Source organism: Rattus norvegicus, chromosome 6 (assembly GCF_021556685.1).
Source record: "Rattus norvegicus strain SHRSP/BbbUtx chromosome 6, alternate assembly SHRSP_T2T, whole genome shotgun sequence".
Lineage (NCBI taxonomy): Eukaryota > Metazoa > Chordata > Mammalia > Rodentia > Muridae > Rattus > Rattus norvegicus.
Genome location: NC_141539.1, coordinates 77,229,110 through 77,243,089, shown reverse-complemented (window position 1 = coordinate 77,243,089; position 13,980 = coordinate 77,229,110). Strand labels below are relative to the sequence as shown.

Below are 13,980 nucleotides of genomic sequence, written 5' to 3'. Positions count from 1 at the left end.
TGCTTCATTTAAAATGGCACCAATCAAATGTCCCTAAAATCCAACAGATACATAAATACTCATTCATCATTATTTTTGCTTAAAAGAATAGGAATCTGGGTTGATGGAGATGATAGCAAAACCTTTTCAGAGATAAGCTGTCAAATAAATGATTCCATTTGCTTCAAATTCCTCAAAAGTTACCAAAGGCTACATCAGTCACACTGGAACCTTACATATCTGAGATGCCTGGATGGAGATTCCCCCCCCTAATAGTCCAACCATTCACCCTTAGTCAATAAAAACATTCATTTTACTGCTTAAAGTCTGCATGTTAATTCAATTACGTTTCTTATTTCTGCCTGTGTCTTATGTATAAAGTGCTCCTTTAACATCCATACACTTGAATTTCCTCTTGGGTTCTTGTAGCAAATGACTCTTCCTATGAATGTATAATTTATATCTGATCACACTGAACTCATTTCTTATATTTTAAGAAGAACAGAACAAGCCAACATGCTTTGGCACATTCACTCATCCCCAGTCAACATTGCTGAAGAAAAATAAGGTTTGTGCATGTGCTCGTGTGTGGTCTGTAGGCTTAAGTCTGATTCTTTGGGAACAAATTATAGCAAAATCTTAGGAACTGGAGGTAAGAACTGAACTCTTCAACAGAGCAGGCAAACTGGTGTTTGCACACTGTTCCTGCCAATACCGTCACAGGTACACAACTTATACTACCGCAAATGCCAAAGCCAGGGCTGCTGTGTTTGCAGGAGCAGTGGTTGCTACAACAGAGGCCTAGCATGACCCTGCATGTCCAGAAGGGGAAAAAAGGGGAAAAAAAGCCTGAGAAAGTTGGCAAAAGCAAACTAGCTGCCACTGATTTAAAGTAAGGCTGACTTAGGTACCTACCTCCAATCTCAGGTCCATAATTTTCTGGTTATGATATGACAGAGGCTCGGTCACCACTGCTAGGTCTCAGTTTCCTTGTTTGTGAAGTAGAAACCCTGACACATATCATTAAAGTGGCTGATGGGATTGGAAACGATGAATTACCACTTGTGTGTTAGTCATCCACAACAGAAGCATGCAGTGTCGGAAAGCTGTTTGAGACCACACTGAGAGCCTCTCTTACCATCATATTAACAAATTCCCAGGCAGGTCAACACAGATAGGGCTTTATGCTTACTGCAAAGGAATGGTCAAAGCACTTAGGCTCCTTACAGAATGTCTGCGTCAGCATATGCTATCCAATGGGAAACCTGTTCAGAACCTTTCCCATCACATGAGGCCCTCCACTGGCAGAGTGGCCACTTCCCACTGGAAGTCTCGGTTGTGACGGGTGGATCCGAGTGCTGTCAGCAAGGGCATCAGGAGCAGCTACAGGAGGTTGTGCTCATGCATTTCAAGATTACTTAACCCTAACCTATTCTAACGCTAGCATTTTGCTAAGTATCTTTTGGTCTTTTCTTTTCTTTCTCCTTCTTCAGAAATCCAAGAGTCTAACAGAAATTCACAGCTGAGGTTTATCCCCATTCAAGAAATTTAGACTACTATGTTGAAGTCAACCACCTATATCACATCTTGCTTTTCAAAATCGGAAACTCCAAAAGCAGCTCAGATCTTTCGACTGGTATCCATATAAGATACTAGATGTCTATAATAACATCAATGAAATATTTTGGTAAAACTTAGCAATGAATATGTGTATGTTTTTTTTAAATCGCTATTTCTTAAATATAGCTCTGCAGCCGGACATCTGATGTAACAGGCTCCAAAAATTGCAATCGCCAAGAAGAAACACATTTCAGTATTCCATTATGAAACTCACTCAGAATGTGTGATTCAGTGCTATCGCCATCAGTTTCCGAGGCCTACAGTGAGAAGCCAGAGGTCGGGCTGGGAATAAGGTTGTCTCACTTTTGCCCATCTCTGGAATGCCAGGGCTTGAGGTGGCTGGGAAAAGCTGATAGGTCAAATGGTTAGGAGTGAAGAGTACATGTCTAGCAAAGACATGGCTAAAAGTCTAAACTGTCACTCCAAGCAGGGATGCAGGAGGGGCAAGTGTAGTGACAGTTTTCAAGTGACATTTATAAATCTTAATAAAATGTGACTTAATGCGCAAAGGAAGGACCATCAAAGGACAAAAGCTGCCATCAATCTGGTAGCCAATAATCCAGGAGCAAAGGCTCCATCAAGGGGCACCCAGCCTTTTGACAGGGAAACACGACGCTGCTGTAGATGGCATTCACAGCTGTCTTTGGACACCGTGGGTGAACAGGACTATCGTGCGTATGTGGTCACATTTGCAACTGAAGGCTGGGTGCTCTAAGCTCAAAGCTTGCATTTGCACATTATAACTTCTCTTTGATCATCATATACAAAGAAAACTAGTCTTTCAGCACGTTCACTAGTAAAACACTCCAATCACTCCGACACGGCATCATCCTTATTAAGATCTAACAGGTCTAATATTACCAATGGGGTATTGAGTAGGGAAGTCACTGGTTACATCACCAGATCACAGATAAAAAAATAAACAAGCCAACATCTGGCTAAGGCGAAGTTCTACTGTCTTCTTGTCCACGGACTCTTTACAAATGACACTACCTACTCCCACTTAAAAGCATCTTGAGCACAGGTCCTGCGGGGCAGAGTGGGGCTCAGTAGTCAAATGTCTGCCTGGATTCATGAGGCCCTGGGCCCACAGCCCAGCAAAGAACAAAAGGGACAAAAAGAAAAAAATATATCCAAACAATACCAAAAATCAGTGCCTAGGAACTGTCTAAAAGTAGACACCATCTTCAAATCAAAATTAAAATAAGCAGACCCCTGTGTGCTATTAACTAAATAAAAATTTCAGCATTCTTTAAAAAAAAAACATTTTGACAAAATATTTGCCTGTGACACTGTGCTTTTCAAGTGTTATTTTGATGTAAAATTGAGTGTTTAAGAATGGAAATTCCCTCAAGCCTCTGAAATGATAGTGCGGTTGACAGTGTCAAAAGTCATGCTGAGATCAAGGCAAACGAGCGGGAAGCAGAGCAACAGCATTCATAAAGAGGTCGTTTAAAACCTCTTTGCTGTGATACAAACTAAAACATGACTAGAATCTCATCAGAGCAAGAGCGGGAGAAAGAAGTTCAAGTGTCCATCCTCAACCAGAAAGAAAAACCACCGGCCAAAATGGCTGAAAGACTTGATGCCTGAGGACAAATGCATTTGTATGAGTGAAGCCTAATTCGCATTTTGTGAACACAAAACTGTAGCTCCACAGAACCCATGGGTTTCCAGAAGACAGGATTCTCCCTGTTTTCACCCAGAAGCCAGCTGCACTGTTAGGCTGTCCTAAGCAACTTCTCACTTTCATTTGCTATCACTCCACCCCCTCTCTTGCTCACCTCAGTTACCATTGCTTAATAACATGCTGCTTGTCCCATGACTTCTCAACCTCAGTTCAGGGAATGCCCCTCTGTTGTCCTGGGGTTTAAGATAAGGAGTCTCTATGGCTTCTACCTTGCCTCGCACATCCTACTTAGTCTCTGCTAACAGAAACCTCTGAGGACTAGCCATGCAGGGGGGAAACCTCATTCTTACTCCTGCTTCCCTTCTTATATCACATGCATTGTCTAATTAGAATGGTCGACCCTTGTCGCCTTTCCATAAAGCCATGGATACTTAACATATGGATACGTGTGCTTTACCACAGGCATGGTACTGGTTTGCACTATTTACTCTTACACGCGTGTTGCTAAATGACTCTTCAACATTAATTCTTTCATTATTAGTCACAGACTGGTGCTTAGACATCCGCCAGATCAGTTATCATAGGCGAATTGCCAAACGTGAAAGCTGGCTTGAGCAATGCCCTTTTAGACCACTAGTAATATAATCAGAACATTGCCAAGTTCCAACAGGTCCTCAAAGACTCAGAGATGCACGATTACAAAGGAAAGGCTCCTAATCTCCCCTGAAGCAAGCACTTCATGGTTCACTTATTATATAGGACCTAAGTTTTTTCATAGCTGTCATGTTTGCCTTTGAAGACATTTCTCCGTTTTCTGCCTATTTATATATGGGGTTGTGTATATGTGAAAATATATATCTCTACTACACAGATTCCTATTCCTAATGGTATACATAATGCATATATAATAATAAAATTACCATGGTATATTTCATTATACATTTTTGTTCATTTCTGTATTGCTAAGAATTATTCCATCACAATGTCAGTAACATCGGTGTAGGAATCCCTTCTACTACACAGAACAGGAATAGAAGAGCTGATGTTCTGCTTCATAATCTATGCACACCTTATTTACCTATTGAGGAAGTAGCATTCCGACCTACATAAGCACTACATTAGTGTCTTCATGGATCAGATCTGCTAAGAACATGATAAAGTAGAAACTTCAATTCAGCTGTAGGATTCCTGTAATTTGGGCAAAGGCTTACACTGAAGTTCTTACATGAAAACACTCCCCAGGATTCACATGAGGATAAACAGAAAAATGAAGACATCCGTGGTAAAATGCCTGCAGCATAACAAATGTCACTTGTTTCCCCGTCTCCTATTACTCCTGAAGCCACTGTCATCTGGCTTTTGACACTAATGCTTTAGTGAAACTGTCCTAATTAAAGTCTCGAAATGTTTTGTCACTTCCAGTCTGTGAGGCACTAGAAATTCATCACAAACTGTATTTTCCTCCATGCCCGTTTCCCTGTCCAAAGGTTCACACCCCTAACTGCTCTCTCCTCAGCCTCTTGAGCTTTCTGTCTCAGCCCATACTGGAAGATTCTCTGTTCTCATCATTCACTGCTCCTGGTCACACGACAGTTTCTCGCACCAACTCTCCATTCCTGTTGATACCCTTTTCCTTTAGACCCAAATGGCTAGTCTCTTCTGACAGGTCTATATTGACTATATATTTAAGATCTTCTGGGCAGACCTTTGATTCCTCAAACTTACTTCGGGACTCAGAAACCCAAGCTAGAAGGAAATCAGGCTGTCTTACATCACCTGGACATTGCCCTTTTCAAATGGCCACTCAGCCTGGAAGTGGTACTCCTCCTCCATCGCCTGTGCCTGGCTCTGCAGTCAAGCCTTCCTATGCTATCAGGGGATGCTCTCTCAGCTTCCCCTACTCTTTCCTTTTCCACCAGGCTCCAACCCAGCTGCCACATGCTTTGCAGCTTAAGCCAAGAGTCAAATCCCTTCAAGTTCTCTCATGGTACATTCCCCCCAGGGTTATGGCCCCTGAGGTCAGTCTTCCCAGTCTGCCTAGGAAACCCTGTATCTGGGCACACTTTAAACCCATCCATTCACAGCCTTCATGAAGAGCCCACTCTCCACACACTCCTGCAAAGCTTTGGTTCATCTATCGTTATGAAAGGAACTATAAAAATCCTGTTTAACCCTTGGAAGACTAATAGCTAGACCCTACAGAAAGTAGAGGCTGGTGTGAAGCTGTCTGCTCAATTTTGGAGACCATAGAGAATGTGAGGAGGGGCTACATACACCAAGCATTTAAAGGATTATCAATAGACCTATATTAAAGTCAACACTGTTCACTTAGTCCAGAAGACAAAGTAGCCTAATTACAAGGAGATGACCTAGTTACGATCTTCAGCATAAGATATGATTACACAAGAGACTTAAAAGTAGTTTTCCTTGAGGGAAATGGTGCTTTTTTTTTACTTTAAGCTCCCACAGAATCCAGCTCTGAGGCTTGTTCTGTGTGCACACTGGGAAGTAACAAGAACAAAGACAAATAAGAGGACAGGGTCTGGATCACTCAGCTCTTAACGGGAGCAATACAATGCAACTTCTCTGAACATCCTTGAGAGCAGAATAAAATATGCAGACTCCTAGGAAGGGATGGTATCCTTTCTGAGGGTGAACACTGGATTCGATGAAGTACACAAACTCCCCTGCAATGTGAGCTCCCACTTGCCATGCGGCCTTCCTCTAAGATTTCAGGAAGACAGATAGGCTGCTTGTTTCTCCATTTAACTTGTTTAAGAGCTGGATTTTCAGTCAAACACAAGCACATTTTAGAGTTTCAGAAACCCCACTCCTATATCCCTCCCAAGAAGCCAACTGGCCCTAAAAGTGCCAGCCAATGGCTGTGTCTTTGACTCTCCTTATTAGAAAGTTCCTTTGCCTTCTTATGCTTTTCTACAACAGCATAAAGATCCCAAAACAATGAGGCAGCAGAAGGCTGAGGTACTTCCATGAAGAGTAAGTGCTTCACAGCATGACAACAGACACTGGAGAAACACCAAGAGGTTCTGAGGTGGCTTCGCTCTTAGTGAACCTTGTTTATAAGTTGCTCAGTCACGAGATTACTCTACCCCAAGGGGAAGGAAGCGCAGTCCTACAGTGCTGAGATCGCCCCTCACTCATGTGTCATCCAGATCTCTGTACTACTGAGCTCTCTGGGCCACTCAGGATGGTTATACGACTGTGAGTAGGGCTAAGCCATTCATGAGCCTGAGTCAGGAGAATATTAACTTATTGTAAGCTGCAAAGGAAGGCATCTTATTAAAAAATAAAGCAAACCTTCCTATGCCCTGCCAATGCCTTGAAAAAAGGGAACTGGCCATAAAAGAGATTTCACGAAATGAATTATTTTATTGTTTTACCAATTATAATTGCTGTACGAGAAAAACATTACATATAGAGACTGCTCAACATACAAGTACTGCCTACATGCCATGTATGGAGAAAATAAAACCCTAAATTAAATGTGACAAATGTATGCTATACACCATTAAGGAGCTACACTGAGGGCAGATGGTGGTATCTACTGCTTAGCCATGGAGTTGGGAAAATTAAGGAAGTTTTATACAAATCAATTTTATTTTTAAAATACCTTTCAAAGTTATGATCACACACCCTCTTGTTACCCAAATCAATCATTGCTGTATTTCATATTAATATGTTTATATTAATAATACCTTTGGTTTGCAAGGACATTTTTTCTTCCTCTGGATGTGCAATTGTATGTCCATGCAAACTCATTCTAGCTGTGCAATTATGAGTGTGCCTGCCATTCCTCACAATTCTCTAGTTACACAATACTGCCGTACCTGTGCTACATTCTGAACCATCACAATTGGGAACAAGCAAATGACTATAACCATTTGGGTATAATTTGATTGGAAGATCAAAATATTAAGCTTGGCAAGTGACATAGCTTCCTCAATAGCAGAAATCTCTTCTCAAGCTCATAAACCTATTAGCACCCTTTAATGTCTCAGAGAATATAAAACTGATGCAGAAAATCTACTTATGGTTATAGACTGAATGGGCGCCTTCAAGCCAGGGATGAAAATGAAACTCTAATTCAGGCAATCAGTGGGATGCTTTCTGGGTAAACTATCAAGTAACGTTCACGTTGTTGGGCTAAGATGTCCCTGAACATCAATTCTATAATGATTTCTCCATTTGGTGATTCTTACACTTACATCATTAGCTGGAAAAGAGATAAATTAAGGCGATGGGTTTTTTGTTGAGTCTTTCACTGAATTCTGAAATGAGAAGCACTCTGAAGATGATTTGGTCCAATCAATGAGTTTACCTTGTGGCATCAATGAAGCCCAGAGCTGTAGTAACTTTTAAATCACTTCACAGAGACATTTAGCCACGGGAACAGAGGCTAGAAAACACACTCCTACTTCCTATTCTGGGAAGTATTTATTGGACTCAAAGAACTAGAGAGAATCCTGTGTGAAATTCCTAACACAATTTGGAATGAGGTTGAAGGTGACTTACAAGGAGATCATAGGACGGACATGATTCAGGATGTGAGAGCTGCTTGAGGACCTGCATTCAAATCCCAAAATGCATGTAAAGAGCCACTTGAGGCTGCATGTCCCTATTAGCCCAGAGCTGAGGAAGTGGAAACTGCAGGATTATTGGAGCTTTGTGGCTGTCAGCCTAGCTCAGGATTCAGTGAGAAGCCCTATCTCAAAGAAATAAGTCAAATAAAGCAGAACACCTAGCATCTTCCTATGGTTTCTTAAAATACACAGATGAGCATGCATCCACATAATATATGCATATATCATACGTACATTTACCATAAATATACACAACAAAGAAGGGGGAAGGATACCGTCAGTGTATACAAAGCCATGTACAGGGCAATGAGTAGCAGTTTTCTCACATTAATGAAAACATATATAAAAGCTTTGCTGATTCAGGATTTCACATAAGATATAATGATGACAAGTTGTTTTGGTTGAGAAGACTACATTTCTAAGGGTAACACCACAGAAGAGAACATTGCTGTGTAGATATATCATTAAGAGTCTGTATCAATCCATTTATTTGTTGCAAGTACTAATTGAGGGTGCCATACATACTAACTAGCCACTAGTTTAGATTAGAAATACAATCATCAGAAACTGATATGCCAGCCATTGAGTATGGAACACAGTTAAACATTTGTACCATGCAAATGTTAATCTGGCTTTCACACTACTCTAATAAAGTATAGCACAAAAATAGTTATTCCAAGTAATTTTATCTCTATTGGAATTGTTTTGTCTTGTCAAATAACTTCTATCATAATATGTGTTTGTTTTATATAATAAAATCATAATACTAATTATACATTATTTCAGGCAATATTTATGACAAGGTTCTAAAATATAAAAGTATAGACGTTTTCTGGAAGTTTCCTCAAATGGGGTTTAACCTGGTTTTTAATTGAGAAGCTATAAATAATTCTCCATAGAGATTCTGCAAGCCCATCTTTTATAAGCAAATGATATATACATTTTGCTTAAAACAGCTTGGTGCCCTGTCCTTTGTTTGGGGACATTTCCCTTCCCTTCATACTCTTAAATTATTTCAGAAATTGTACCAAACATTCCACCAAAATCACCTGACAGTTTGAGTGAGGCTTTTCAGTTCACTAAGTTTTATGGCTTTTTTTCCCCATCCTAATCACTCCAAAACTTTACTGCTGACATTAAACCATGACAGTTATCTCTATTTCTTATGGATGTGATAAAAAACTGAAACCTTACCTCTCAGTGATGCATTTAAAATTTTCAAAGTTAAGTTCAGTCCAGGCCAGATGGTCCTGTCCCTAGTCTGGGAAGAAGGTAGTATATATGACCATCCCCCACAATGCAACGTAAGGAAATAGCCTGCTTATGCACTACTCCGAGAATCTGCTTGTCACAAAGAGGATGATCTTAGGGGATTCAGAAGCATGTGTCGAGGGGAGACCACTGGTTGTACATGCTCCTTTATGAAGGAATCAAGACTGGAGACCAGGGGTTGGGGATTTGGCTCAGTGGTAGAGCGCTTGCCTAGCAAGCACAAGGCCCTGGGTTCGGTCCCCAGCTCCAAAAAAAAAGAAAAAAGAAAAAAAAAAAAGACTGGAGACCAACCAAAGGACAGCTTCAAAACTTCCTAATTTCCACATTATTATTTCCACATCTCATTTTTAAAGCGATACACATCAAAACATGCACGAATATAGAGCACCTCTGACTTCATTTTATTCTGCTCTCTCAGCGTCTGCAGCCAACATTGGCCATCCAGAAGAGGAAGGAAGGAAGGGAACCACAGGACCCTCAAGGAAGGAATTATATCCATGACTGCAAAAGCCCAAAGAGAAGAGATTTCCCTGCCCAAAAATCAAAATTATTTCTATCTCCCAGGTCATCATTCATTTTACAAAATGCTTTTTAAACAATGACAAAAACCCAGAAATGTATCCTTGCCTTTAAATCACTATGCATTTCACATGCAGCACATTTATCCAGGATACAATGTGCTTAAAAACTCCGAACATTTTAAATAAAACTTGACCTACATCACCCATATAGATTGATACAATTATTGAATTCATACATTCAATATAACCAGACCACAACAGATTCGCACACGCGAGTAAAAATAACTTACAACATATAAACAAGGTGTCACTTTGTAAAATCCTAATGAATGCTAAAAAAGCAGCAGAATTTTCAGCGAAGTAAATCTTCAGCACACACAGTGACTCCACTGGTTTTATACAAGTGCAGTACTAGAAAAACAGCTTGATTATATTCAAGACAAACTCATAATTTAAAACTAAAATCAATGTAAGCATACTCAAAACAAAAGGAGAGTCGTTAACTCCATAACTGATTTTAAGACTAAAATAAAATAGAATAAGATCATAGCAAATGCTGGTTTGGGTTAAATCGGAGGCGGCACACTTAAAAACGAGTCTAGACAAATAAGATCCAAAGTGTCATCACAGTCCACGTGATGCTTGGAGAAGAGTCGTAAATAATCTGTCTAAAATTATGTCAAGATTATTGTAAATAAAGGAACGATTTTAACATTCGGTTATCTCTGTAGGAGAGGCAGGGGGATGGAGTGAAGTAGCTTTGCTGGTGTTGTTAGAGCCATAGTCCTATACAGGGGATGATGTGGTCAAGGGTACATAATTTAGGAAGTCCTGTGTACATTTTGTACATTGTTGTAGTCATCAAAGTAATTCAAAATCATCAAAAATCAATTTGAATCATTTAAACTGAATGCCTACGCCCATGTCACCGACCGTGGGTCTCTAAGGTTGGGAACAAGTCTCAACTCTATTGACGATTGCTGTTTAGAACTTGGGAACATTCTAATAGTACTCCCTGATGTGTCACGGCAGGCAGCCTGTGCCTTGTCTCAGCTGCTCTTGCCTCGCCTCCAATTAGCCATCCTTCTTCCTTACCTCACTACCACCTGAAGCAAGCCAGCCTGCTCCAGCTCCTCCCACCCACTAGTCCTCACACTACTGTCTTTTGCCTGATCATCCATCTGGTCACCTCCCCTTCCTCCAACTTCTTGCTAACACACACATCTAAGAGCAATCATCTCAACCCAATGTCTGCAGATTTGTCTGTTGGAAATCGGAAAGCTGCACTGACCCCAGAAATGGGAGTAAGCTCACCAATTCTCGGTTGCACCCTGTGTTTATGGCACTTTTTCTTTTCCCAATTCACAGTCGACCTACCCAGTGCCTCTGGTACTGCTATTGGGATAGCCTGAATGAACGTTATCTTAGAAGACTTTATGGATCTTGATTTAAAAAAAACCATAAAACTGTACTACTTAAATCTTCAGGAATTTTAAGAAATTATGCTGCCTTTGCTAATAGCTAGGTTTCAAGGATGGGCGTTTCCTTCTCCTAGCATGTATCTCTCAGTTGTCATATAAGCTCCATATGTATTTTATACCCTTCATTACTTACGATGAGGTTGTTTGTATATGAACCAGATGCAACTGAACTATTTCTTGTAGGCATTTGTCTTTCTACAATATTACCACTTATTGCCACAATCTTCGATACCACACACTGGTTAGAACTATAAAGAATTTTTTTGTTACTTAATTTTAACTGACTAAAAAGGAGGGAAAATCTCCCACAATTTCCTTGACTCTTGATTTTCTAACTCTGCCTTCTGAAGATCAATTTCCCTGTCACCACAAACATTTCCTTCAGACTTAGGGGTGAACTAATATTTCACATATGACCTACTTCCTTCTAGTGCCCACAATTATTTGTTAATAAACTTAATTTCTTAGTTCATTAAATTAATTAATCCATTAATTAAATCCCTTCATCCATGAGACATTAAAGACTCGCTAAGTATCCCTGATGTGCAGAGACCAGGGCTGGCACCGGACAGTCACAGAAAGACGTAGAGCATAGCTCTCAAGTTTCCATGCAAAAGTAAGTGTGTATTTTTGTTTCTCCAACCCCCAAGTACTGCTCCTTTCTTTCTTCTTCTTCCTTCAGCATTTTCCTACAGCCCCCTGACCAATTCTGCTCTACATGTGTGTTTGAATTCCTAAGTCTCCTTCCTGTCTTTACAGAGTCCCAAGGGCACTACTTCTTGGTCTTCTATGACTCATCCTACCCCGCTCATCTCCTATCCGCATCTCTTTCACCAGTCTGTCATGTCTAATCTTTGCTGCTCTACAAAGCACTAGAAAAGGAAAGAAAGGGACAATGGTATCTTTCTTGCTCTTCTCAAAACCCTCTGCTTGAAATATTAGCATCATATCAATTTTCCCTACTAGGCAAAACTTTCTCAGACACGAGGGAGGAGGTGGTTTTCATTTTTGTTGGGGATCCTGACCCAGGCTTCTAGATTTTCTATTAATGAAGCCCTTTTACTTCTTACTTCTTAGGCTCAACACCATTATTGCTTGCTACATGACAAATACTGTTCTGAGTGCTTGCCGTGTGAAGTCAAAGCTCATCTGCACTGCCCTCTTCAGGCATACACAGCAGCACTTCCCCCATTATACAGATGAGGAGACTAAGGTGTCCTGTGGCCATGTGACTTGCTAAAGGCTTAGCTGAGACTGGATCAAGTGTCAGGGCTTCCATGGCTCTGCCTTCCTTTATCTATCATATTACATGGTCTACCGTGTTAGAGTAAAGACGATTCTCCAAGGAGAGAAAAAAACATCTATCCTGATTGTTTTAAAGGGAAAAAGGGTTTTAGAAAGCAGTCCAGTTTCAGCTAGCCCTTCCCTCTGCTACTGAACTTATCTCAGAGCTGGCAAGACAGAGAGACCAGGGAGAAACTGTTTCAGACTCTTAACTTGGTGTTTGCCCTCTCAGGTCTAAGGCTGACCTGACCACTCCACCAGCACCAGTTAGTTCTCCTTTTCCTAGATACCTATAGGCTTCCTGTAAACTGTATGTAAAGCCTCCCCTCCCTCAGACGATCTTCTGGAGGAGGTCAACGGGACCCTTCTCAGGTATCCTGCATTCGGCTTCCCTGTTCACTGGCCTCTCTCTTTGGAGTTGTTGCTTCATTCTTGTGTTTGTTGATCACCATGCCTGGGCAAGGTGCCTTACAACACAGAGGAGTCAGGACAATGAAATCGATTCTGTTTTACCATCCAGCCAACACTCAATCAATGAAAGAATCCCATGGAAGTCCCACATCTCCATATCAACAGCAGGTCCTGGCTACCCACTTGGTTTCTAGTCAATCCCTAACTTCCCTCACTGCTCCCACCTAGACCTGAGACAAACCTAGTATGTCTCAAGCAATTACTAAGCACTCCATCAGTGAGCCCCTCCAGTGCATTTTCTGACAGACCTTCAACTCATTCTAAATAAAACAGGAAGGATATCCCCCAACTCCATGTTTAAGGGCAGTCCAGTCAGATTTCTTAGGGCTGTTTTGTTTTGTTTTGTTTTTTAAATAGGTGCTTTTTAAAAATAAACTTGTATCTCAAGTATTAAAGACATATTGTCATCTTTCCTTTAGCTTCTATATAACTAAAACGCAGACTTCATTCTAGTGATTTTATAATCAAGACCTCCACAAAAAAATCATAGGAACCTTTTACGAAGTTCTTCAAAAGTCTCTCAACAATAATTGCTTCTTAAGCTACTCTAGCCAATGTACCCCTCAACCTTCCTGCCTCTCCCACTAGCTTTAGGCACCCTCAGCTTAAGAATTACTACGTTGTAAGGATAGGTATGGGGGCCTACTAAACACTGTAGTAGAAGGAAGCTTATGAGCACCTGGATGTTGGAAGTTTGAATGCATATCAGAAAGTCAGACTGAGAACTGTGAGGCCCACAAACCCCTTAAGTCATGTGCCCAACATTACTGTTAGTGTCAATCTTGGAATTAAACCTCTAAACACATTTTAATAGGTTTCAAAAAAACATAAAAATGAAGGAAAAACAAACACACTTTGAGTGGAGAATTAGAAATGCCACTGATTCCCATGGTGATGTTACAACTCCAGCACCACCAGTCTTAAACTGAGTTCACGTAGTCCTTCGCCTGGCTCCCTCTTCTAGAGAAAAGGGGGAGGAGGTTTATGTAGTTTATGTAACTCAATCTCCAACTCTTGCTGAGGAAATATTGAAATCTTTCACTTTATACTCCATGGTGTGGTTTAGACAGCTCATCCCGAATTCACACTGTAGCAAACAAGGTGAAACTGTGCGGTTCCCT

General features: G+C 40.8%; 1 protein-coding gene across 7 annotated transcripts in view; it reads right to left on the bottom strand.

Moving 5' to 3' along the window:
• Npas3 (neuronal PAS domain protein 3) overlaps positions 1-13,980 on the bottom strand; it is an 824,663-nt gene that overhangs the window by 650,472 nt on the left and 160,211 nt on the right.